We start from the raw sequence: 24,063 nt of genomic DNA on the forward strand, positions 1-24,063 counted from the left end.
GCAAATCTTCATTTGGTTCTGCATAGTATGAAACAGCATCCACACAAATGAAATATGTAGGCTTCCAAGGAATTGGGCTTATACTAAGCCAGGCCATTAGTCCATCTAGCTCAGTACTTTCTGCACTGACTGGCAGCAGCCCTCCAGGATTTCAGACAGCGGTCTCTCCCAGCCACTCCTGGAAATGGCTGGGGATGGAACCTGGAACCTTCTGCATGCAAAGCATGTGTTTTACCCACTAAGGTGCAGGCTTTTCCATCTATCTTCGTCCTTTTCCAAAGGGGTTCCTTCTTTTTAGAACAACTGGACTCTTCCAGGCAATGGTAGTAATAAAAAAAAGATTTATTATTAACATTATCTCTTATCTATTAAATTTATATACCACTTGTTATGGATTGGTTGGACACAGAGGAAGGGTGGGAGGCACCAGCTGAGGAACCCGCGAAGGTAAAAGGCTCAGCCAGGGAATTGGTGGTGGGACAACGATGCATGGTTAGAGGGAGAAGAGGGAGCAGACTGGAAAAGAAGGTGTTGAGACTCCTAATGCTAGCCAGCTGTGATTTCTCCCCTTTCCTGTCATGCCTACCAATATTTCCTGTTGGGATTGGACCAGAAGACACTTCCCTGTTGCCATGACAATGTGGCCACGTTGCCCTCCCTGCCACCAGCTACACTGATTTCATTCACTGATTGTTGCCCTGGTGAGAGGAGCTGCCACAGTTCACACACCAGGCATTCCAAAGTGAGCAGCCACTGGGCCACATGTTGGGGGCTGGACCTCCAGGCCCCAGATCAGGCCTGGGCAAGAGCTAATCTGCTGATTGCAGTTACACATATATATTAATTCCAGAAGTGTCATCACGGTCAACAATTGCACTGATATACATTGAGAATTTAATTAGCAGTACAAAAATCAGCTCTTATTTATGCTGCATACTCCACTGAAAATTGAGGCAATGAATTGTCCTTAAAGCACAAACTTGATATATTTGCTAAGCAGGTGAGATGCCTTTAGAGAGGCCACAATAATGAGTGTTGTTGGTTGTTCCACCCCACCCTCCAACAAACTGCTTTGGATTTTTGGTTTCCATCAGGCTATGGCAAAAGGAGAGATGGGAAGCAAGGCTCTGCCGAGAAACTAGTGCCATTGGCTCCCCCAACGCAACTCCATCAGGCTGCAACAGGGAGACATGGGAGGTGAGGCCACTCTGACAGCTCCACTGGGAGAACAACTCATTTTAGCTCCACCTCTCTCTGAATTCTCAGCTGATGAGAAAAAAATCAGCTTTAAGAACTGGTACTTCTGTTTGCCTTTTCCTCCCTCCTCCTTCCTCATCCTATTTTCCTTTTGTGACATTGTCTTTAAAATACTAAATCTGAGGACAAGGGCTTTATTGTTCTTGGTGGTGGTGGTACTAAAGTATAAGCTGCTCAGGGAGATTTTTGGCTGAAAGACAAGGTAAAAATTCTTTAAAAATAGATACATAAATGTGGGGCAGATGTACACTGCTTAATTTCTTTTGAAATGTTAAGTTGTATGTAAATCCTTTTTGAATTAATTAAATATTAATGTACTTAAATTATCAATATCGCAATCTTTATCAATATTAATTTGAATTTGATAAACTAAAGAAATACCATCTATGAGGTATTTAAAATTGTCTTTTCTTAGGTCATTAAGTTGAATTTCACAATCTAAAATTACTGGAAAACACTAAATAGCAGTGCTGTGCTACCTTTACCTGGTGATATGGGTAAAGGTAAAGGTAAAGGTACCCCTGCCCGTACGGGCCAGTCTTGACAGACTCTGGGGTTGTGCGCCCATCTCACTTAAGAGGCCAGGGGCCAGCGCTGTCCGGAGACACTTCCGGGTCACGTGGCCAGCGTGACATCGCTGCTCTGGCGAGCCAGAACCGCACACGGAAACGCTGTTTACCTTCCCGCTGGTAAGCGGTCCCTATTTATCTACTTGCACCCGGAGGTGCTTTCAAACTGCTAGGTTGGCAGGCGCTGGGACCGAGCAGCGGGAGCGCACCCCACCGCAGGGATTCGAACCGCCGACCTTTCGATCGGCAAGTCCTAGGCGCTGAGGCTTCAACCCACAGCGCCACCTGCATGCCCTCTTTCAAATTCTGAGCATGATCCAGGCAAAGTTATGCACATCTAACAGCCATTCCTAAAGAGATTTACTTGGAAGTAAGTGAAGGGGAACAAAACACCGAGAAGAAAGAGGCTGCAGGTGCTGAAGAATATTTATTCCGAGAATCCAGGGCTTTTTCCATTTGGAGCTGCTGCTCTTCCTTAGGGGCAATTTCTACATAATCCAGCTGAAAGATGCATCTGTTTGCGAAGATTAAAACAAAGTAAGGCAATTAAAGCTATCCCTTGGCTGGATGGCCCTGGATCACAGAGAAACAGCCCCAGAGAAGAAGGATAGCTCAAAACACATGCTGTACTGAATTACCATAATAAGTATTTTACATTTTACTTCTCACCCACCCCTTTATTTTTATCTTGTAAGTAAATCTCATAGGAGTCAGCATGTCTTCCATCTATGCTTTAGGATTCCCTGTCCTGGCCCCATTCATTTCAATGGCAGAAAGCTAAGCAGGTGTTCCAGTGCAAGGATGGAGCAACCTGGTGCTGTCTAGATGTTGTTGGGATCCAGTTTCCATCAATCCCAGCCAGCATGGCCAACAGTCAAGAATGATGGGCCAACAAGTTCTGGAGGGCTACAAGTCCAACATCCCTGCTTCACTCAGGCTTGGGCTTAAGCCTTGCATGGACTCATCTTGCATCAATTTCCTTCCCTGTCTGAGTGTATGAGTGATCTAGTGCCTCCCATGGTTGTAAGGGCATGCATAACCCATATAGCCAATAAAAAGTGCAATATAAATGATGCCTAATAATGGGGTGCCTGTATTTTATGGACAAGAAGATGCTGCTACCCAAGAAAAGGAAGCCAGGTGTTACGGAGGCTGGGGAAACTTTGGCCCTCCAGACAGTGCTGGACTACAACTTCCACCATCCCTGACCAAGCTAGAGTCAATGGAGGTGACTCTGGGGCTAGGCTATGTTTGCTTTAATTAGGAGCAACTTTGGAGGTTGTCATTGCAAAGCAGTTCTTGACTGAGCATACATGACAAGCTTACTTTGTCTTTTTATTATTATTTTTAAATCAAACCTATTTCCATCAATCTGTGTCAACATAAACTCTTTGGTGCTTGCAGGACATTCCTAAGAGAACCACTTTTCAAAAGCATAGCCCTAGCTGAATAACGGATTCTAGGCTAAAATATGCAAAACCCAACCTTAGAAAATGCAGCAAAGGTACACAATGACTTTGGAAGGCTGCAGTGTTGTTCTGCTTTTTACCCTTCCTTCAGAAACAAGCGTGTGTTGCAGCCATGCCATGTTCTTTGGAAATGGCAGTCAGAAACAATAGTGATTTCTTCTGCAGTCAAGAAATTATTCTGCGCAATGATTTATTCTCAGCCAACTGAATTGATTAAAATATAGCATTGCACTGCTGCAGAACTGCTTAGCAAAGGCACCATTCCCAGAAACCACCATGGCAATTGCAGCAATGCAGAGCCAATGCAACACAGTAAAAAATCCTAGATTGGAGGGAGCAGGGAGGAGGACTCCAGCTGTGAGCAAGGATTTTCTAGAATATTGCAGTTAGGGTTCAGGGTCAGAAGACACACACACACACACATAGGGAGTAATTTCTCGTGCCCCCCCCCTGCACTAAAATTCCTTCACACAATGCCTATAGCAAAAATCAAACCACCACTACACTGAAATGTTTTTCAGTGGAACTAGTTGGGATTTTATGCTCCCCCAGCAGCAATGTATACAAACATGGTAATGGGAAAAGTTTGCATAGCAATAACAACAGTGAATCCCACAGAGTCCCTGGCACGTTTGTAGCAGCCTGCCAACCATTTTACTTATTTGCCTACAAATAAGCCTGTTTGGGGGGCATGGACACATTTGTGCTCAATCCCAGCGACATTAAAATACTGGATTTCTCCATTGATTTATAAGTGCATTTCTGCATTGATTTATAACATCTGCCACTCAGGGCATTAAAAAACAGCTTCTCGGTGTGAACCAGAAAGCAACCCATCCAGACCATTCAATAGTTCTCTCTATCTCATTCTCCCTCCCACCTGATTGTCACATCCCCTCTTCTCACTCAGTCATAATTTTATGACATTTGGGTCCGGATTGGGGTGTGGGGTTTGGGGGGGGCTATTGATTCCTAGGGTCACTCTGAAGAAGGCACTTGGTTCCGTTCCAAGAGAACACTGTGCAAGTTCTGTTATGTACAAGGAAACTTCAAGGAAAGAGAACCTCAGTCACTCTGAACGAAGATATTGGAGCACTCCAAATCATTTGCCCCGGTACATGCACAGAAAATAGATCTTGCTGAAAAGCTGATGCATATTTTCTTTCATCCTTCTCCCATTTTTTTAATGGTCATCTATATATAGTTATGTATGTATGTGTAGATAGCTAGATACACACACACACACACACACACACACACACACACACTGTCCATCTTTCTGAAGTTCAGTGGCTAAGTGTGAATCCTTATGTAGTCAAAATAGCACCATCCTCACGCAAGGAGGAATCAGCAGGATTTGGGCAGCCAAAGGTTTTCAGAAGCTCTAAGAAATGGTTTGGTGGGGGAAGGACATAAAGGGACCTGTTCCCTAACACAGCCCAATGAGCTCAGTGGTCATGGGAAGCTGACTGACTTGAGGTGAGAATAGAAAAATGGGTGGAGCATGGGAACTGCATGAAGTATTGTGGATAAGGGCATGACTGGACGGCTGAGTGGAGCAGGGAACATGAGCATCTCTGGTCATGGCGATATTTCTTGCAAGGTTATGCATGTCTGCGGGCTTGCCTTGAAATGCTTAATTTCCCCCAAACTAGCAAGACTTAACACAATTCCATTTGAGAACAAATAGGGCATAAAAGTCACATTTACTTTCATGTGCTGAGGATGGTATCTGTGCTTGACTGACTTTGTGCCACAAGTGCTCACACTTTCACCTTTGATGTAATACAGTGGTACCTCGGGTTACATACGCTTCAGGTTACATACACTTCAGGTTACAGACTCCGCTAACCCAGAAATAGTGCTTCAGATTAAGAACTTTGCTTCAGGATGAGAACAGAAATCGTGCTGCGGCGGCGCGGCGGCAGCAAGAGGCCCCATTAGCTAAAGTGGTGCTTCAGCTTAAGAACAGTTTCAGGTTAAGAACAGACCTCCAGAACGAATTAAGTTCTTAACCCGAAGTACCACTGTACTGTATAATTATAAGATTTATTATAATCTTGGAAAGGAGTGTGGCTGTGAAGGGACTCTGTGCTTCTGAATTTGCCACTGCCTTGCTTCCAAGACACCTGCTGGGCATTTACCCGTCACAGCATGGTATCAATCTACTTCTCTAGCCTCCAATTCACTGCAATAACAATGCAGGGAAGACCATCAGTAATCATGGGGGTTGCAACAGGAAGACAACTGGAATTACCTGTAAGGCTTCTGAGGAACCAATTGTGATTTATCTGCTAGGCAGATTCTGTCCTTCCCACTTTGTTATCAGCCTTGGTTATACATTGTTTGTGCAAAGTGTCCCCTTTGCACTATGCCTCCTCTTCAGTTCACTCATGATATTATGCCAAGCCTGAATTTCGACTGACAAGTGACCACTGATGGAGAAGAAACCATATCTTTAGGTTGGGAAGGGGTAGATATTGGATTCAGTTCACATTTAAAGGGGAACCTACCTCAATGGCACTTTCATAAACAATGCACAACCTGAAACGCAGCAATCCTTCAAAATCCACACGTCTTCTGAATTTTGCAATGCAGTTCTCCAGCCAAGCAATGTGTAGAAAGATGGGTTTAGTAGGGTAAAATGTACCTTAAAATGCACATATTGCTGAAAATTACAGACTAAAATGCATTCTGATAGGGGAAACTGCTTTGCAAAAATGAATGTATCAGGCAAAATTGCATACAAAAATGAGTGTATTAGAAGATATTCCCTGATGAATTTTCATGAGGACTTAAAAAAAACACAATAAAAATCTATGAGGAGAAGTGAACTTGAAATTGGGGGGAAATGATAAACTGATAGAGACTGAATTTGACAGACTCCCCCATACCTATCTCCGGGGGGGATTTTTGAGACAGCCTTCTAAAGCAGGCTTCCTCAAACTTGGCCCTCCAGATGTTTTTGGCCTACAACTCCAATGATCCCTATCTAGCAGGACCAGTGGTCAGGGATGATGGGAATTGTAGTCTCAAAACATCTGTAGGGCCGTGTTTGAGGAAGCCTGTTCTAAAGCCATGGCTTGTTTTATATAGACATTTCTGCATAATCTATAAGGTGCTGCCACTGCAAAGGTACGGGGTACCTCTGTTGCTTTGTAATATTGCTGCTGACTTGCCCATTCTCCTAAAGCTAGCATTCTCATTTTCTATAATTGTGAAAACAAGAAAGTATCAAGAAAAACAAGTGGAAGCAGCTCAGTGCTGCTTCTGCAGGAAACACCGTTTTCACCTTTAAGGAAACCAATCCCTTGTATAAAGTGCCAAGTCAGCAGATCTCAAAATGGAAATGCATTATCCACAAAAATGGGACCAGCATTGTTCCAATAGCAAATGCTTCTTATCTCTTGCTTTGCCAGAATTTGGAGGCTGCCTTGTATGCGTAACTGCTATTGTAGCTGATGGATATGATCTTGTGCTGAAAAAAAATAAATGAGGGGAATTGTTCCGTAAACGCTGCTGCTTATTTTTTTGTGATAGCCAGATAATTCTTTTTATGGCAGTATTTCTAACAGATCCATACAAAATATCTATAGCTGGAGACAATGTAATGGTATATGTGTAATTTGTGTTACCATCAAGATATTGAAATGCATATTTATCAGCTAGGCTGTTACAATTACTGAAACACACCAGAAGTGTGAAAAATGTATGATTTATCAATATTGATAGCATCTTTGTCCTACTGTTAGGAGGTTCTAGGATCTGTGGAAAGCTGCCCCCATGTGGTAAGCCACTGAACTGCAGCTGGCAGCTTCTCAGTGCCTTCAGGTCCTGCACAAAGCACCCACAGGCTGGCCATTGGATCCTCTTGTACAGGACGAGGTATAAGTGGGAATCTTCTTGCAGCTGAGAAACAAGATCCTCCAGAACTCTACTCTGTCCCTCTATTGGTGGGTCACTTTCTTCACACAATTACATGGAAAAGAATGACTGGGGGATGCTTCTAACACCTGTAATGTCCTATGAACTTTTCTGCATTCAGGGAAGATTAGAGTCCTTAACAGTGTATTGGTTATTACTTGCCAGAGGTCATCTTGAGGGCTTAGTTGAATTTTTTTCATACAGTAAATAGGCAAGAGAAGCAGAAAGCCTGTTATTCTTTTTTTCTGATTCACCTTTAATATTTTTAGTTCAGAAAACTTTCCACCAATACAAAATTGGCTCTGAACGAGGCACGCTTACTTACTGCAAGGATTTTAATCCTAGCAAAGTCCTTTATTTTAAAACACCGGGATGCAAGAAGCCATAGTTGCAGGACTTCTTTCTGCTTCAGGTCTCTTGAAGAAATTAGTTACTCTGTCCAGGATGGACTTGGGCAGCCCCAAAGGTTGCTTGCCTTTCGTGATAAGCAATAAACAGCACAGCACAGCCTTGTGACAACTCCATCTTCTAAGCTGTATATTCACAGCACACACAAGTTATTAACTCAAGCTGCCAAGGTTGACTGCTTTCCACTTCAGGAGCAGACACTGCTTTGCCCCCCACCCACCCTGCTTGCCTCTCTTCTGGCAAGTCAACGGAAAGAAATGGAGAGTGCATGTTTGAAGGTTTTAACAAAAGCCGTTTAAATCACTGCTTGCCTTTCCCATATATGAAAAAATGAATTGGGGTTGGGGTTGGGAATCTACATTGACGGATGGAGCTGTTCCGTCCTTGAGTTGCACCTACTGGATAGGATCATAGCTAATAATATAACGCAATCTTATTCAAGTGTACAGAGTTCCATTGAGTTCAAGGAGGTTTACTCCCAGGTAGGGATGGAAGAATCTGTTGGGCTCTGTCTGTTTCTCATTTTTCCAATCTTAAGTTCAGTTCTTCACATTTCTGTGTCAGTGTGTGTGTGTGTGTGTGTGTGTGTGTGTGTGTTTAAAGGACTCATGAAATATAATAAGCAATTTAGTGCAATTTTTTCCTAGTATACATTTTTGCTGATACACAATTTTCCTGATATATTCTGTTAGGCCATTTTCACCAATAGATGAATTTATAGGAAACTTTACCTTAGCATATGAATTTTTGCACACATTACTGCAAAATACACAGATGTGTGAATCTTAAAGAATGGCTGTGTTTCATTTAATATATTATTTCGGGAAGTGTGAATTTCGTAGATTCACCTTAAAATGGGAACTAACAAATTTCTCTCCCAAGCCCTGCTTCCAGGCATGTGGATATAGGATTGCCACCCTTATCCTCTTGTGCTGGTGGAATATGGTACAGAAATAGAATATAAAACTTAATGCACATGTTTTTAAAAAGTATTAAGGCATAAAAGCCAACAACTATTAAAAAACTGCAGCATTATTTATTTCAACTGGAAAATCAAGCATGTGCTTAAACCTCTTCATTTCAAATCAATCTGACCTAACAGCACCTAACTTTAATTGACCCATGCTTGTGATATTGATAAAATAGTAACCGAAGTCTATCTTGCAACCCAGCCCTCACTATGTTTACTTGGTTATTTCAATGGGAGATTCTCCTTAGTATGCATGCTACGGTTGCAGCTAAAGGGGCTCATGTATTAGAGCTCCATAAGCAAGATATCTCAGTGACTCTCCTAAACAGTCACCATCTCCCTTTGCCATGAGTATTACAGTGGTACCTCGGGTTACAGACGCTTCAGGTTACAGACACTTCAGGTTACAGACTCCACTAACCCAGAAATAGTACCTTTGCTTCAGGATGAGAACAGAAATCGCGCAGCGGCAGCGGGAGGCCCTATTAGCGAAAGTGGTACCTCAGGTTAAGAACAGTTTCAGGTTAAGAACAGACCTCTGGAACGAATTAAGGTCTTAACCCGAGGTACCACTATACAAGATTAAGTTATGTTCCTGTCTTACTAACAGAAGAAGTGAAGCACAAAAAGTTATAGTGTGGTAGGTCAGAGTACAGAGAAGCTGCAGTTGCTCTATAATTAACATTTCAAGAAGATGCATGTTCAGTACAAGCCTGATTTTGTTCCTCCTAAAATTGGCCTGACAAGGACACATCCGCTGCAGAACTTATAGCTGGATCTGGTGGAGTCAGAGCAAACTTTTGCAGAAATTTGATGCAGACCAAGGTTGCAAAGACTGAAGGACGTATCGCAGGATTCATGAAAGGAAAAGATGCAGTCCCCCAGAGCGGAGCTGAAACAAATTTGCTCCCACAAATCCTGCTCAATATTCTCTTGCCCAAATTTACAGCACCACAACAGAGCATTCTGTAGTGAGCATGCTCCGTGTAACAGCTTTGGCATGTGTTAAACATTTGTATTAGTTGGACCAGATGTGAGCCAATGAAGGGTGCGAATCCTGTAATGTGCAGTGTTTGATCATATAACTAGATGTGACATCTTGAATATGAAATTTGTGCAGTTGCTGTCTCCCAGGACCATGGGGATTATAGTCTAGAGAGTCCCAATTGACTAGGCACATGCTATACTCAGCCTTGTCTGAATTCTGCATTTGGTTGATCACTGCAGCTGAATATAGATTGAAGAACTGATGGCAGAATGGCATGACTTTATACATTACTACTAAAGGGTGAACTTTTGCAAGCACTGAGCATAAGAATAGTCATCTCAACACAGGTTAGAAGCAGAACACAAAAGAAGAACATATGCTAGCATATCTTTGCATTTTCTCCTTAATCTTTTCCATATATACAGAAAACAACCATCCTCTAAATATTTGATGTCTCTGTTAGATACCCAATGACATTAATATTTGATCTCCAATACTTGATAAATTAAAATATTTAATTTTTGAATATCAGCTGTCTCTCTTTTCATATCTATGTCACACTTTCAACAGCAATGCCTGCTATTAAAAGTCTGCACATGGCACAGGATTTTGTGGCATGTTTCAAAGGGTACACCCAGTTCACAGGGGACCATGTTGGCCAATGTAGTTGCGAATTGTGGACTAAGTGGCATTATGGGCTAGAAAAACCCAACATCCCCCTGAGAGTGTGCATTGCAGAGTAAAATCAGCAGATGGCAGATTTGTCTTTTAGCTATTGAGGAATTCCCAATAACCTTCCACATAATATTGTTATTACTGCTTGCATATCATATTTTGCAGTATCTGGTGGTTGACATGTAACATGATAATTAACATGATGGTTAAGCACTTGAAAGTTAACATGAAATGGTATTTAGTATCTGACAGCATTTGATTGATACCATATCATGGTCGTAACTTTATGAGAGTCATCTTTGAAGTCTACCAGGATCAATAGGATCAATGAGTACTAGCAAACACTTGCATGTTAAGGCACAAAAATTCACAGTCAGAATGTGAATTTGAAGTTTGTTTAGAAAAGTTTCATTTGAAATATAGACAGGCATATGAATATTTGAGAATGTCTGATTAGTTTAGTTGCACTGCTTTTCTTTTTGGTATGGATTGTTTTGATTTGCATTTTTAATTCTTGTAAACCACCTTATGAACAATTTTCAGCCAAAAGACATTCTATAAATATTGCAAAAACAATATTCATGCCTGCATATTATAGCAAAGGAAAAAACAAATACTTATTTTTTGCAGGGGGTGATGGGCACATTCAGAGAGTGGTTGGTTTATTCCATCTGGTAAAGAGATGAGAGAACCTCAGAGTTAATGGTACAGGGTGGCTTCATGAGAGACTTGAACAACCCCGGAGCCTGACAAACTACTTGAAGCATAAGAAGCACAGTTTAAAGCTATTAATCCTGACACTGCTACAGGACAACAGTGATTGAGGCAAATTCCTTTGTCTAGTCCAATAAGAACAAATGTGTAGAACAAACTGTCCTCATTATTTCAGAGGGAGGAGATCTATTTGTGGCTGCTGAGATGTAGGGTTTGTTATGAAATAGGGGAATGTATTGCAGGGTATTAGAGTTCTCAAGACTTGGGGGAAAAGTAAATCTCAGACTGAACCTAAGATTCACAAAACTCCCTGATGGACACAGCAAGGGCTAAGCCATGATATGGAATGGAATGTGGAAGATCTTTTAAAGACTGCGAATAATGTAGGATGATGGGGACCAATGCTACAATTTTAAGATCAACTATGCAGTTTCATAGGGACATGGGTGGCGCTGTGGTCTAAACCACAGAGCCTAGGGGTGGCCGATCGGAAGGTAAGTGGTTCGAATCCCCACGACGGGGTGAGCTCCCGTTGCTCGGTCCCTGCTCCTGCCAACCTAGCAGTTCGAAAGCACGTCAAAGTGCAAGTAGATAAATAGGTACCGCTCCGGCAGGAAGGTAAATGGCGTTTCCGTGCATTGCTCTGGTTTTGCCAGAGGCGGCTTAGTCATGCTGGCCAAATGAACCAGAAAAACTGTCTGCAGACAAAGGGTTGGCTCCCTCAGCCATTAAAGTGAGATGAGCGTCACAACCCCAGAGTCGTTCGCAACTGGATTTAACTGTCAGGGGTCCTTTACCTTTTTATGCAGTTTCATAGTGTCATTGCTGTTGCTGTAAAATGCATGAACATTGTTTCTGGGGCCAACACTGCAAATGATTATGCTGTGGTTTTTGAAGCATGGGGTGATCACAAATGTTGACCTACACAACACACAGAGCTAATTGTAGCATCATGGATGGGCAGATTAGATCAGAGAAACAACATGAGCTGGCAGACAAATTAATGCGGAATAAGGATATCATTGGCTGTTTGTTATGAGGGCTATAGACTAAGATCAGATCTCCAACAGTTTGACTTTACATACACTCCCATCCATTGTCTCTCAAGACAGATGGATGCCAACACACACATAGGTCAACAAAAGAGGTTTAAAGACTGTCTCAAGGCAAATCTTAAAAAATGTAGTATAAACACTGACAACTGGGAAACACTGGCCTGCGAGCGCTCCAGTTGGAGAACAGCCTGTACCCAAGGTGTCTCATGGGCTTTGAAGACACTCGAATTCAGGACACAAGGGAGAAGCGTGCTAAGAGGAAGGCACGCCTGGCAAATCCACACTGTGATCAACTCCCGCCCGGAAACCAATGTCCCCACTGTGGAAGGATATGTGGATCCAGAATTAGTCTCCACAGTCACTTACGGACTCATTGTTAAAACCGTGTTTATGGAAGACAATCTTACTCAGCTACGAGTGATTGCCAAAGAAGAAGAAGAAGAGGAGGTGAATCAAGTTGCTTTGGTCTGACCCTACAGGGTAACAGATTAAATACCCCTTTCCTCACTGCTGCTGCTCTGATAAAATTCAGAGATCCATGACCCTATTTCAAAGCTGTTTAAATGACAACAACACCAGGAGATCCAGTTAAAAATTCCCACATTTTGTATGAATGTCATTTCAAGCAAGCAGAACAAGTCGTATTCTGAAGTGCCTTATAGAAAGTTGCCCATGGATGAAAACAAACAGTAATCCCCATTTTCCAGATGGCTCAATTTGATTTCGTCTGACTTGGAATCTAACCATCAGTCCCTTTGAAGTAACTGATCTAAAACTAATAGAAAGTAAGTGGTAGAGCTGCGGCTCCATGAACCAAAACAGGCAAATAAAGTTGACAATTTGCCGTGCGTTGCTTATATATTATTTATAAAGATATTCAATGGTTAAGATACGGTGGCAAGTTAGTTGTTTGCTGTTTTCCATAAATCTAATTAGGTTTTGACAGATTCATCCGTTTCCACTGGAATTCTTTCCGGTGAATTGAAATTGGTTCCTGCTGGGGTTTGGCGTCGTCCTAACTGATCATATGCCTGTTTAATCCACTCATGGGATATTTAACAAATTGTTCACTATTTCAATGTGCAGTGAAGTGTAGCTGTAACTATTCTTTCTCTCCATCATGCCAACGCAACAGCTTCCCTTGTGATTTATTTTGTGGAATAAATCTGAGGAGTTTTCAAAAACAACCCTACATCATCCTCTCCACCCAGTATGTAATAAGGTCAAAGACATTTTCAGGTTTGTAGGACAAGAAAATCAGAGGCTTTGCTTTTGATTTATGGAGAATGCTGTGTGTGTTACTTACTGGAGACAATGAGCTGCTGCAGAGACAGGCATATGTCATGAGATAATTGTGTGATAATTCATTCTTGTTGTCCAAACTGAGCACAGAATTGGCTTGGGAGGGAGGGGAACGACAAAAAAACAGACACATTTACCCAAAGTTTGATGAATGAAGATCAATTCACAGGTCACGCCGTAAAACCTGACGTTTCGTTAAGATTTTGTGGTTTGGGCTAATAATATCTAAACTTTACGATTATAGCTTATAGATGACTGTAATAGAATTGGGGTGTGTGGACAGATGCTGATTTCAGGAAGACATCTCCATAGGTTCAGAACTGGTATCTCTAGGAGGCCATCGCTGGATGCATCATTTCACAACTGATGGTCTGTTGCCTCAAACCAAGGCTGGCAGCTTGAGCAACTGGTATTTCATGGCAAGCTCTGCTCTCTCTGTCTCTTTCAGTAGCAGATGGAGAACCATATAAAATGGTCCTGCATTTGCCATACACCTAGTGGCTCGCTAAGCCCACCATGTGAGACTTGCTTCCAATTAATTTTATAGCCATGAACTTGAGTAAGTCACACACTGCATGCATTGTCCATTGTGCTTTTGATTGTTTGTCACCAGAACATGTTCAGTCCTCACTGGACTGTTAGCTTGTTTTGTTGGGGGAGGTTGCCCACTTACTTTCCCCCCTCGTGTTCCTTTCTACTTCTGCACACCTTGGGTTTCCTCTGAGGCTGCTGATAGTATCCTCTTTTATGTATGTGGCGCCATCTTAGTTACAGAGGCATTAGCACTCACCCTGTGAAGTTGGGAAATAGAGGGAGGTATCTATATGGGGTGTCCAGCACTTGTGAATTCTGCTAGAGCCAAACAGAAGCAATGCAAGAAAATAGCAAGCAATATTCTGAACTGGTGCAGGCTCAGGACCTCTGGAGGTGGGGAGAGAGAGAGAGAGAGAGACATGGCTTGTAGGGAAATCTAGGGCTTGTAGCTTAGAAAGGTATTTATACCAGCCTATGTGACATGCCTTCTCAAAAGCTAAAATTCCCATAGTCTCTTGGTTCCTGGGTATATTTCCTTTGCATGTCCTGTAGCTTCCTGCTGATGTTCTGCAGCTTTTCATACCACAAACACTTTGGGGTTCATTTGTTTGTCCTGCTTTCACTGTGTTATAGTGCAAGATTGCCCCTCCCGCAGGCAAAAATGCTTTAACATTGGGGAAGAGCTGCAGAACAACTGATAGAGCAGAATGATGTGTGGATGATCCAGTCAGTATAAATCCACCACGAATGCACATCAGTGACGCACCTGCAAACATTACACCTGTCTGGACCCAACTCACTTTCATAATCTGAGAGAATCTAACAGGTAATTGCTAGAACATTTAGAGGTCTGCGTTTACAGATCAAAACTAAGTTTAATATTTAAACTACTTCGATACAGAGGTAGGAAAATGAGGCCAAGGGTTTGGAAGCCACTTGCAACTTGGTGCTGTGTCCTGCAGTGGGCCATTCATTTGCTGGTAGAAGAATTGGCACATAATGTTTTTATATAAGGTCACATTTCTTTTCTGATTTCAGCGTGCATCCCTCCTCTTGAGGCAGCCCAGACAGGGGTTTTGTTTAATTAAAGGGAGCATTTGACATGCTAATGAACATTTGATTGAGCTCAAGACATTTTTACAATTCTGACATTTCTGTTTCACCAGCAGAGAGTCAATCAGGGAGCTGACCTCTTCCAATGCCCTACCATTTGAAAGAAGCAGGCACGGAGAGAGCAGTATTAATGCGCTTAGAAATGGCAACGGTAATTGTTTCGGGTGGTAGAAGGATGAAGAGGAGCTGAGGGATGAGTAAATATCCACAGGGAGTGTAATGTCCCTGACAATGTTTTAAGGAGAGTTGACTTTGTGGCATAAATGACAAAATTCTGCTTTATTCATTCATATGGTAGTACAGCGAAGGCTATTAATTGATACAGGAGCATAACGAACTAGAATGCAAGGACTCTTCTTCTCCTTGACATATAACCTTAAAAAAAGACAAGAAAATCTGCTTCAGTTTTCAGAAGCGCTTCGCATATCAATCCTGGATGTCATTTAAAACTATCATAGTCTTACCCTCCTTGAATTTGCCTAATCTCCTATTAAAGCCAACTAAATTGGTGGCCATCACTATGTTTTGTGATACTAAACTCTATAGCTTAACTATGTGCTCCGTGAATAAGTACTTCCTCTTGATTGTTCTGCATCTGACTCCCACATTCTGCTTCCTTGGATGAACCCATTGGGTTTCGGTATTATGAGAGAGGGAGGAAAATGCCTTTCTAGGCATACTCTCCACACCAAGAAGAAATTTGTGCACTTCTCATGTCCTCTGGCCATTGCCTGCCTTCTTTCTGAATTAAAATGCCCAAATTCTTATGGCTCTCTTTGATTTCCAACTTAGAGAAGGCAATGGAAATTAAAGGGCATTGATTTCTGCATGTTTACATCTCTCCAGACACATGCTAATGATTGATGCAAGGACACTTTCATGTGAAGAGCACACAGACACACCCACACCCCTTTCTAGCTGGTTGTTTGTAAGTGACTGTTATGTTCCGAATGTCCATACTTTGATGTCTTTTAGGCATTCAAGATGGTCCTGTTCTTGCCTAATTTCACTATATGGCTGCAATGAATCTCTGTAATCTCCACTGCTATCAGTGACTAAGTGGGGAGCTCTATCCAATGCAAGTGTAGTGTCTGGAGCATCAGAATGGGTCCACTACTGTACTTGCACCACGCCAGTCTCCCCGCTGCCTTGTGCCTCCCCCAGGGGCGAAGGAAGGGGGGTGATGGGGCAGTCCGCCCCAGGTGTAATCACTGACGGGGTGACATTCGGTGCACCGCCTGCAACTTCCAAGCCTATCCTGAGCCCCCGGGGGAAGGTGCGGAGCTGCGCTGCCTTGGCGGAGCCTTCCCCAATTCCCCCTTTGTTTTGACAGCTCGGGGGAGGCTTGGGAGTTGCGGGTGGGCAGCGCGCCGTTGCCCCCCCTACTCCCGGGTTGCTTCCTGGGGAAGAAGCCTCCCCAAAGCTGTCAAAAGGAAGGGGGAAGGGAGGAAGGCTGCTTGCAAAGCGGCACAGCTCCCTCTCTCCCCTGCCCAGGAAGCAGCCCACCATTGGCGGCTCGCTCCACACCCATGGGCATCTTGTCTCCTGGGACACTTGCCACAGGTGGCACCCCCCTTGGATGCTCACTGTGGGCAGCGCCCCCCAGGACACTGCCCCCCCCAGGATGCTGGCCCTGCCCCCCTGGCCTCGCCTCCCCGGGTACACAGCTCCGCCTCTGCCTCCTCCTCTCTTTCTCGGAAACCAGCAGTGATACATGGTGTTAGGAAACCATGTGAGCAGCACCAGCCTGCCTGCACTGCTCCGCTGGCTTCTACTGTCACAGACTACCTTCAAAAGGGGAGGAACCAGGAGCAGGACCTCCAACATTGACCTCAGTACACAGGCAACTTCATGCAGGAGAAGGAAGAGGGACCCGAAACAGCCTAATGTGGACTGAGCATGTTCAGTGGGCATGGATGTTAAGGAATGCAGTTAACAGGTTTAATTCTCCGTGAGCCAGCAGAGATGACTGATTCCTCACAATGCACCTGCAGATATTTTGTGACTCTCTTGTCTGTGTTACTGGGCAGATCCGGCAAGTAACTTTGTGTGTCAGGCTACAACATACTGTGTGGGCACGGTAGGAGATTGCAGGAATTGTTTAAAGCTATCTGTTGGAACTGTGGATTTGAGAGAAGACTTTTTTGAAGAGATCGCCTGAGGAATAAATTGGAAAATTGCCAGACTTTAGAACTCAGAGAGCTCTGTCAGTTGCAGCACTTTGAAGCAACTGAACTTAGGACTTGGCTATGAACTTTAACACAGCAAGGACCTTTTAGCAAAGAACCATCTCTGGGCTCAGAGAGAGAAGACTACTTGTAACATAAATAGTGTGTTTATGTATAATGGTGCATGCTGGGGTTGGCCTAATAAAGACAACTCCACCAAATGGCTGAGTTTAATCATTTGAATGAGCTTCCAAGAAACATACACCCAACATCCCAACATGGAATACCAACTGATTGTAGTATGGGAGGGATAGTAAACCCAAGTGAGTGAAATGGATTAACCTGGGAGAGGATATGGCTGGCTGAAATCTTGAAGAGGAGCCCTTCACATTACAACATTTTGTTGCATGCCCTATTTGTCCTCTGCAAACACACAGGGTTTCCTCAGCAGGGGAACTGGTGTTCCTAAGGTGCCTTGAAGACACAAAGCTTGCAAATCACCTAACTGGAAGATGGATGGAGATTTAAACATAAATAAAACGAAAGCCTGATGTTTAGTTAACAGATACATTAACAGGAAAAGAGATTCCAACTGAAGTGAGCCATCAGCCATTAGTTGCCTAAAGTACTTATTAAAACAAACACTGGCAATAGGTTATGGCTAATTAAGCATCAAGGACCACATTCAGCATTAATGAGCCTTTCAACTGTATCTGTGCCTTTTATATAAGGCTTCCACCTGCATACTATTGACAATGCTATTTCAGTTCTAGCTTTCCAATGCTGTGTAGTATACATAAATATTCAATTTATTTACATGTAAATTGCCCCTCTTTCCTGTGAAAACTGGTATTGGGGCTTGTACTGTATTGTGTTTAGGATTGTAGCCTAAGAGGTTTAGTTCTCATTTTGCAATTTCAGTCTCATATCTAAATTGTTAGGGAAAAGCTTTTAAAATACGCTTTATCATAGATCAAATATTTATTATAACCGATAATGCAAATGCACCTTGAGGTTCAACACAATACTTGAACAACCCTATGCATGTCTACTTAGAAGTAAGTCACATAAGTGTATATCAGACTGCAGTAAAAAAAAAAAAAAGAGTGCTCAGGAGTGCTAATAATAATCTCTATTTTTTTTATTCTGTAGCTGTAGCCAGCATATGTCCTCTTTTTCCAGGGCATGTCCTCTTTTTCATGGGTATCTAAAACGAGAGTCGTCAAAGCGATCCATAGTTAAAAGGAGAAGTTGGCAAATGTGTCCTCTTTTTTGCTCCTCAAAATATGGCAACCCCGGAGGACTTTAGCAAAAGTAATAATGCCATTATCCAAATCTATGGTGTGATAACATTTGGAATGCTGTATACAGTTCTGGTTGTCTCACCTCAAAAAGGATGTTGTAGAGTTGGAAAAGGTTAAGAAAAAGGCAATGAAAATGATCAAGGGGATGCAAGGACTCCCCTGTGAAAAAGAGTTACAACATTTGTGACTTTTTAGTTTAGAGCAGGCATAGGCAAACTCAACCCTCCAGCTGTTTTGGGACTACAATTCCCATGATACCTAGCTAACAGGACCAGTGGTCAGGGATGATGGGAATTGTAGTCCCAAAACACCTGGAGGGCTGAGTTTGCCTATGCCTGCTTTAGAGAAAAAGCAAGTAAGAGTGACATGATATAAATTTATAGAATTATGCTTGGCATAGAGGAAGTGGATAGAGAAAAGTCTGTCCCTCCCATAACAAGTTGAAAGATTCGCGATAGATAAAGGAACTTCTTCACACACCGCATAGTTGAACTATAGAACTCACTCCCACAGGAGGCAGAGGTGGCTTTAAAAGAGGATTAGACAAATTCATGAAGGAGAAGGCTCTTGATGACTACTAACCATGTTGACTATGCTCTGCCTCTGCAGTTGGAGGGAATAATGCTTCTCAATCCTAGTTGCTTGAAACCACAGGAAGGGAGAGGGCTCTTGAGTTCGAATCCTGATTGCGGGTGTTCCAAAGGGATCTGATTCGCCACTGTGAGAGCAGGATGTTGGAATGGACCATTTGCCTGATCCAGCAAGCTCATCCTATGGTATTAAGAGTAACAATGCTGCCTTTGATTAGATACCTCACTTGCATATAATATATTTTGTAAGTTATGTACAGTGGTACCTCAGGTTAAGTACTTAATTCGTTCCAGAGGTCCGTTCTTAACCTGAAACTGTTCTTAACCTGAAGCACCACTTTAGCTAATGGGGCCTCCTGCTGCTGCCGCGTCGCCAGGGCCTGATTTCTGTTCTTATCCTGAAGCAAAGTTCTTAACCTGAAGCACTATTTCTGGATTAGCGGAGTGTGTAACCTGAAGTGTATGTAACCTGAAGCGTATGTAACCTGAAGCGTATGTAACCCGAGGTACCACTGTATTTTATAAACACACACACATATGTATATATAAGCAGGTGGCTGATAGGAGTAGTGACGGGACTTTTAAACTGTTTATCTATGATTTGTAGATTGTACGCATTTTGTCTTTCATCATCGTGCATAGATGTGTATTTAAGCCCTGGGTCTGATTGCCTTGTTCACTGAGATTATGCTAATCAGAGAACTATAGCAAATTAGGTCAATACAAGTATGTGAACATCAATATGCAGCACTGTTCAAAACAAATATTTCGCTATCAAATGTATTATTATTCTCTTTAAAATATCTGTTCAATTCCAAAGGTGAGTTAGGTAAATTTGACCAAATAAGGCCCACAGGGTTCCTAATTAAATTCAATAGAAATTAATACTCCTGAGCAAAATCCATTTGCTTGGAATGCAAATCTGTTTCCTGCAATTCCTACGCAGTCCAGCCTTTCTCTTTTTTTAGCCAGAATTCATCGGAACTCAGTTCTGGCACCTCTTGGGTGGGCGTCATTGCCTTTATAAGAGAACAAGGGAGGCGTTCATGTTGAGTTCCGGCGCCTCTTTTTCTAGAAAAACAGCACAGTACCCAGGGCTGTTTCTACAGTATAACACAATAGATAACCATAAATAATTATAAAAATAAATAAATAAAATCAATCCCCATCACTTTCCACAAGAGCAGTATTAAAATAGCTGTGTGTAGCAATTGTATACTGCACCAACACACTTTTCTTCCTTATTAACTGTTTTCTATTTTGTAATATATGCAAACCTTTATTTTTAGCCCTTAACTGTTATTTGTGTCCAGCCCTGTTATTCGTGAAAAGGGCAACATTCCTATGCTATAGCGCAGTGCCTGTAGGCCAAAGGTTTTAGAAATCCTGCTTCAGTCCGTTTTATATGCATGTGCACTTGTGTGTGCATGTGCGCACATGTGTGACTGACCACGGTCCTGTGTTAACAGGAGGGCCGGCACCAGCAGCCAGCCAGGCTAAGCACCTTCTTTGTCCTAGTTCCCGGTTTATGGAATATCCCCCTTATGAGGTGCATCAGTCTCCGTTATAAACTTTTAGGAGGAATTTTAAAACATTCTCGTTTACTCTGTCATTTGATAGCTGAAAAGCCTGCCCCTGGCAACCCTGAGATTATTAGTTTTGAGAGCAGATTATTGCTTTCAGAGTTTCTAAACTGCTTTTTAATTGCTCTTAATTTTTTTAAGCAATTTTAATTGCATTGTTTTGGTGTTGACACGGTTGCTGCCCTGGGCTCCTTTGGAGCAAGAGCAGGATATAAATGTAATAATAAATGATTGATGAAGCTAATGTAAAGATAAATGATAAATGAAAGATGGAGACTGAAGTGCACCACTGAGGAAAGGGGTCCCCCCTGGGGGGGGGGGGAGGTTCCACTCCCTTTCTTCAGATCCAAGCAATGCTTAATTGGGAGGTGCTAAGTACCTGAACCCCTTCACGGATCACTGCCTTGTCGTGGCGAAGGGGCTGGAATAACTCCAAGAAGTTCTGAGCTACGCTGTGCAGGGCCACCCAAGGCGGACAGGTCATAGCCGAGAGTTTAGACTAAATGTGATCCACCTGGAGAAGGAACTGGCAACCCACTCCAGTATTTTTGCCATGAAAACTCCATGGACATTAAAAAGGAGAAGCTTTGAGGAGAAATTTCCAAGGCATGCTCTGGTTCATGGGGTGACGGAGAGTCGGACATGACTAAGGCGACGAAACAACAACAAAGTACCTGAAACCACAGCCTCTAAGGTCCACAAGGCTGAATGCACAAAAGAGCCATGAAAACAGCAGAACACAAAGCAAAGGTAACTTCACTCTCTATATGACTAGTTTATTGATGTCTTCAAGCGATTCCTAACTAAACCAAGAGCTCCAAATTCTTCATGTACTGTATATCTTGGTATCACAAACAATTACCAAGTGTGTTGCTCTGAGCAAAGCATCTCTCCATTTTAAATATAACATTTAAAATGAAAGTGTATTCAGTAGCAGTCACTTTTCTTCCTGTATGCCACATCTCAAGAAGATGCATCTTTTAATAAGTCTTTCAGTTTCACATAATATTTTCTGGCTTTTAGCAACTAAAATCTTAAGTTTACTCTTTCTTTATTTTTCCCCCAGTAGTAGCTAAAGCAATTTCTGCACCGCCTCCACTAATTACTGCCAAGGAGATTAGCTGCATTAGTTTTGCATGTAATTATTTGCTAATCAAAATGATTAGCACATTTTGCTAATCAATCAGTCGAAGCGCACTACAGCTTAACAGAATGGAAGGGAGGGAGATCAACGACATACCCAGAATTCCTGGAGTCCACAGTGGAAGCAAAATTCATATAAAGTACTTCAACTGGAGATGAAATCACCAGTGCCATCAGTGCCTCTGTTTTCTGGCCAGGAGCGAATAGTGACAGCAATAGCATTGTGTTGGTTAATGGGTTCCAATTCCATTTTCGATTAGTGGGTGTATCTACGATCAGTAGAAGTATCTGGTTGGTTGTAAAGGGGAAAGCTGGAATGCCACATTTATTTTGTATAGGAAGACTGAGGAATAGGTAAAGCAGTGGTTCTGAACCTTTTTGTGGTCACAGACCCTATTGAGAATCTAATGAAAGCTATGGGCCCCCACCCCAGGAAAAAAAGCATATGAACACATATGCACACAGTTTTGCATAGTGTCGCACACCAAGTGGTGCAAGATTCCAGGGGTTCTAGGCCCTTACCCACGGTTTGTGTTGCCTTTTTGGGAAGGAAGCACAGCAAAGACTGTGGAGTCTTTAGTATATAAGGTTTATTTACACATATATCCAACCCGAGCCTTCAATGGAGGGGTTCACAGCATCAACACCTCAAGAGGGCCTTGCTTCTTCCATAGCTGCAGCCTTGGATTCAAACAGACATTAAACATTGCTCTCTGACATTGCTCTCCCTCCCTCTCTCCGACTTGCTGCTTTCCCTCTAGGTCACATGTGGGGAGGCGAACTGGAAGGTAAAGTTATTTTGTACACCTGCAAACTTCACAGTTGTCCCATGTCTGATGATGTCTCCCTCTGGTGCCTGAGTGGTGCCTTTTTGGCTACTCCTGCACACAGTGAACTGTGATTGCTATTAGTACCATATTTCATATTCTATGCATTTTTTAAGAGGCATGAGAAAGGTATGGGAAAGCAAAAAGGAGAACATAGTATTTCCCAAGCAAAATCATGTTAGCCACAAACTGAGTATATATGTCTTGTTTTTTAAAGTTTATATAAAATTATATGCATTGGCATTCACATGTACAGTGGTACCTTGGGTTAAGTACTTAATTCCTTCCGGAGGTCTGTTCTTAACCTGAAACTGTTCTTAACCTGAAGCACCACTTTAGCTAATGGGGCCTCCTGCTGCTGCCACGCCGCCAGAGCACAATTTCTGTTCTCATCCTGAAGCAAAGTTCTTAACCTGAAGCAGTATTTCTGGGTTAGCAGAGGCTGTAACCTGAAGCGTATGTAACCTGAAGCCTATGTAACCCGAGGTACCATTGTATATATTTATACGGGTTAAAACTAAATTATTCCACATAATGCATTCACTGACACCTTAAATTAATTAAAGGGGCGATTCTTAGCTATTTCCCCTTTACGTAGCATAAGAAATGCGAATGAAGTATTTCAAACACCAATAAAGTGCTAGTTATGTGAGGTAATTGTAAAGATTACAGGTGCCCACTTTACATACATACAATTAACATTTACTTCAAAGGAAATCCCGGCACTTTTATCTCCCAGCAAATTGGCAGTGAGTAGATAAGAAGGAGACTCCTGTGCTATTATCAAATTAATAAGCATTGCAAACTAGGCATATCAAGAAATGGCATGTTTTGCTAAATGCATACATTAACTTCTGCTGGTGACCTGCATGTTTAATAACTCAATTGTGAATAATTATTAGCTGCACTAGATGCTTGGCTGTATCATAGTATTAGCAGTTTAGAATTTACAACGAGCAACTGGCAAACATTTTTGCCGAGGTCCTCAACAAGATATGTGCACATACTCCCCTCTCCCTAATGTTTTGTTATGGTTAGTGACCACACAGAGAAATTAGAAGCAGCTCCTTCTAAGTAGCTCAGACTAAGAAACCAGACATGAATCAACAGCTTGATATTATCAGGTAAAACCCTATTGGACAATTGTTCTATAAGTTCCTTGCTGAACATGTAGCTGTAATACCCACTCTGACCACTAGAAGTGGTAGTGCTATTGTGCAGCTAAAACAAACCAAAGGCTCGTTTCTCCAATAAGGTGGCACGAGTATATGGGCTGGCTGGCTGCAGAGGAGTTGTGGGAGACATCACCTGGAAAACTCCCAAGGGAAAAAGACTCATATCCAGGGGATTGGTGGTGGAACAAGGACGAGGGGTCAGAGGCTGAAGAGGCAACAGGGTTTAGTGAGCAGTAAGGGGCTGGGGCAGACAGCAGTCCAGAATCAGAGGCAGAAGAAAAGAGGGGTCAAGAGG

At 42.5% G+C, this 24,063-nt stretch overlaps 2 long non-coding RNA genes across 2 annotated transcripts in view; both read right to left on the reverse strand.

The window, feature by feature from the left end:
- Positions 1–2,238: 2,238 nt before the first annotated feature.
- Positions 2,239–5,726, reverse strand: LOC310828159. The gene is made up of 2 exons (XR_014556734.1): positions 5,553–5,726; positions 2,239–2,340 (listed from the first exon to the last, which is right to left on the reverse strand). It is a non-coding gene; the product is annotated as an uncharacterized lncRNA (long non-coding RNA).
- Positions 5,727–18,417: 12,691 nt separating this feature from the next.
- Positions 18,418–24,063, reverse strand: part of LOC310828105 — a 60,926-nt gene continuing 55,280 nt past the window's right edge. The window contains exon 5 of the long non-coding RNA XR_014556674.1: positions 18,418–18,609. This is a non-coding gene — a long non-coding RNA (uncharacterized lncRNA). The remainder of the gene's footprint in view (positions 18,610–24,063) is intronic.

Source organism: Podarcis gaigeae (assembly GCF_964106915.1).
Source record: "Podarcis gaigeae genome assembly, chromosome: 12".
NCBI lineage: Eukaryota > Metazoa > Chordata > Lepidosauria > Squamata > Lacertidae > Podarcis > Podarcis gaigeae.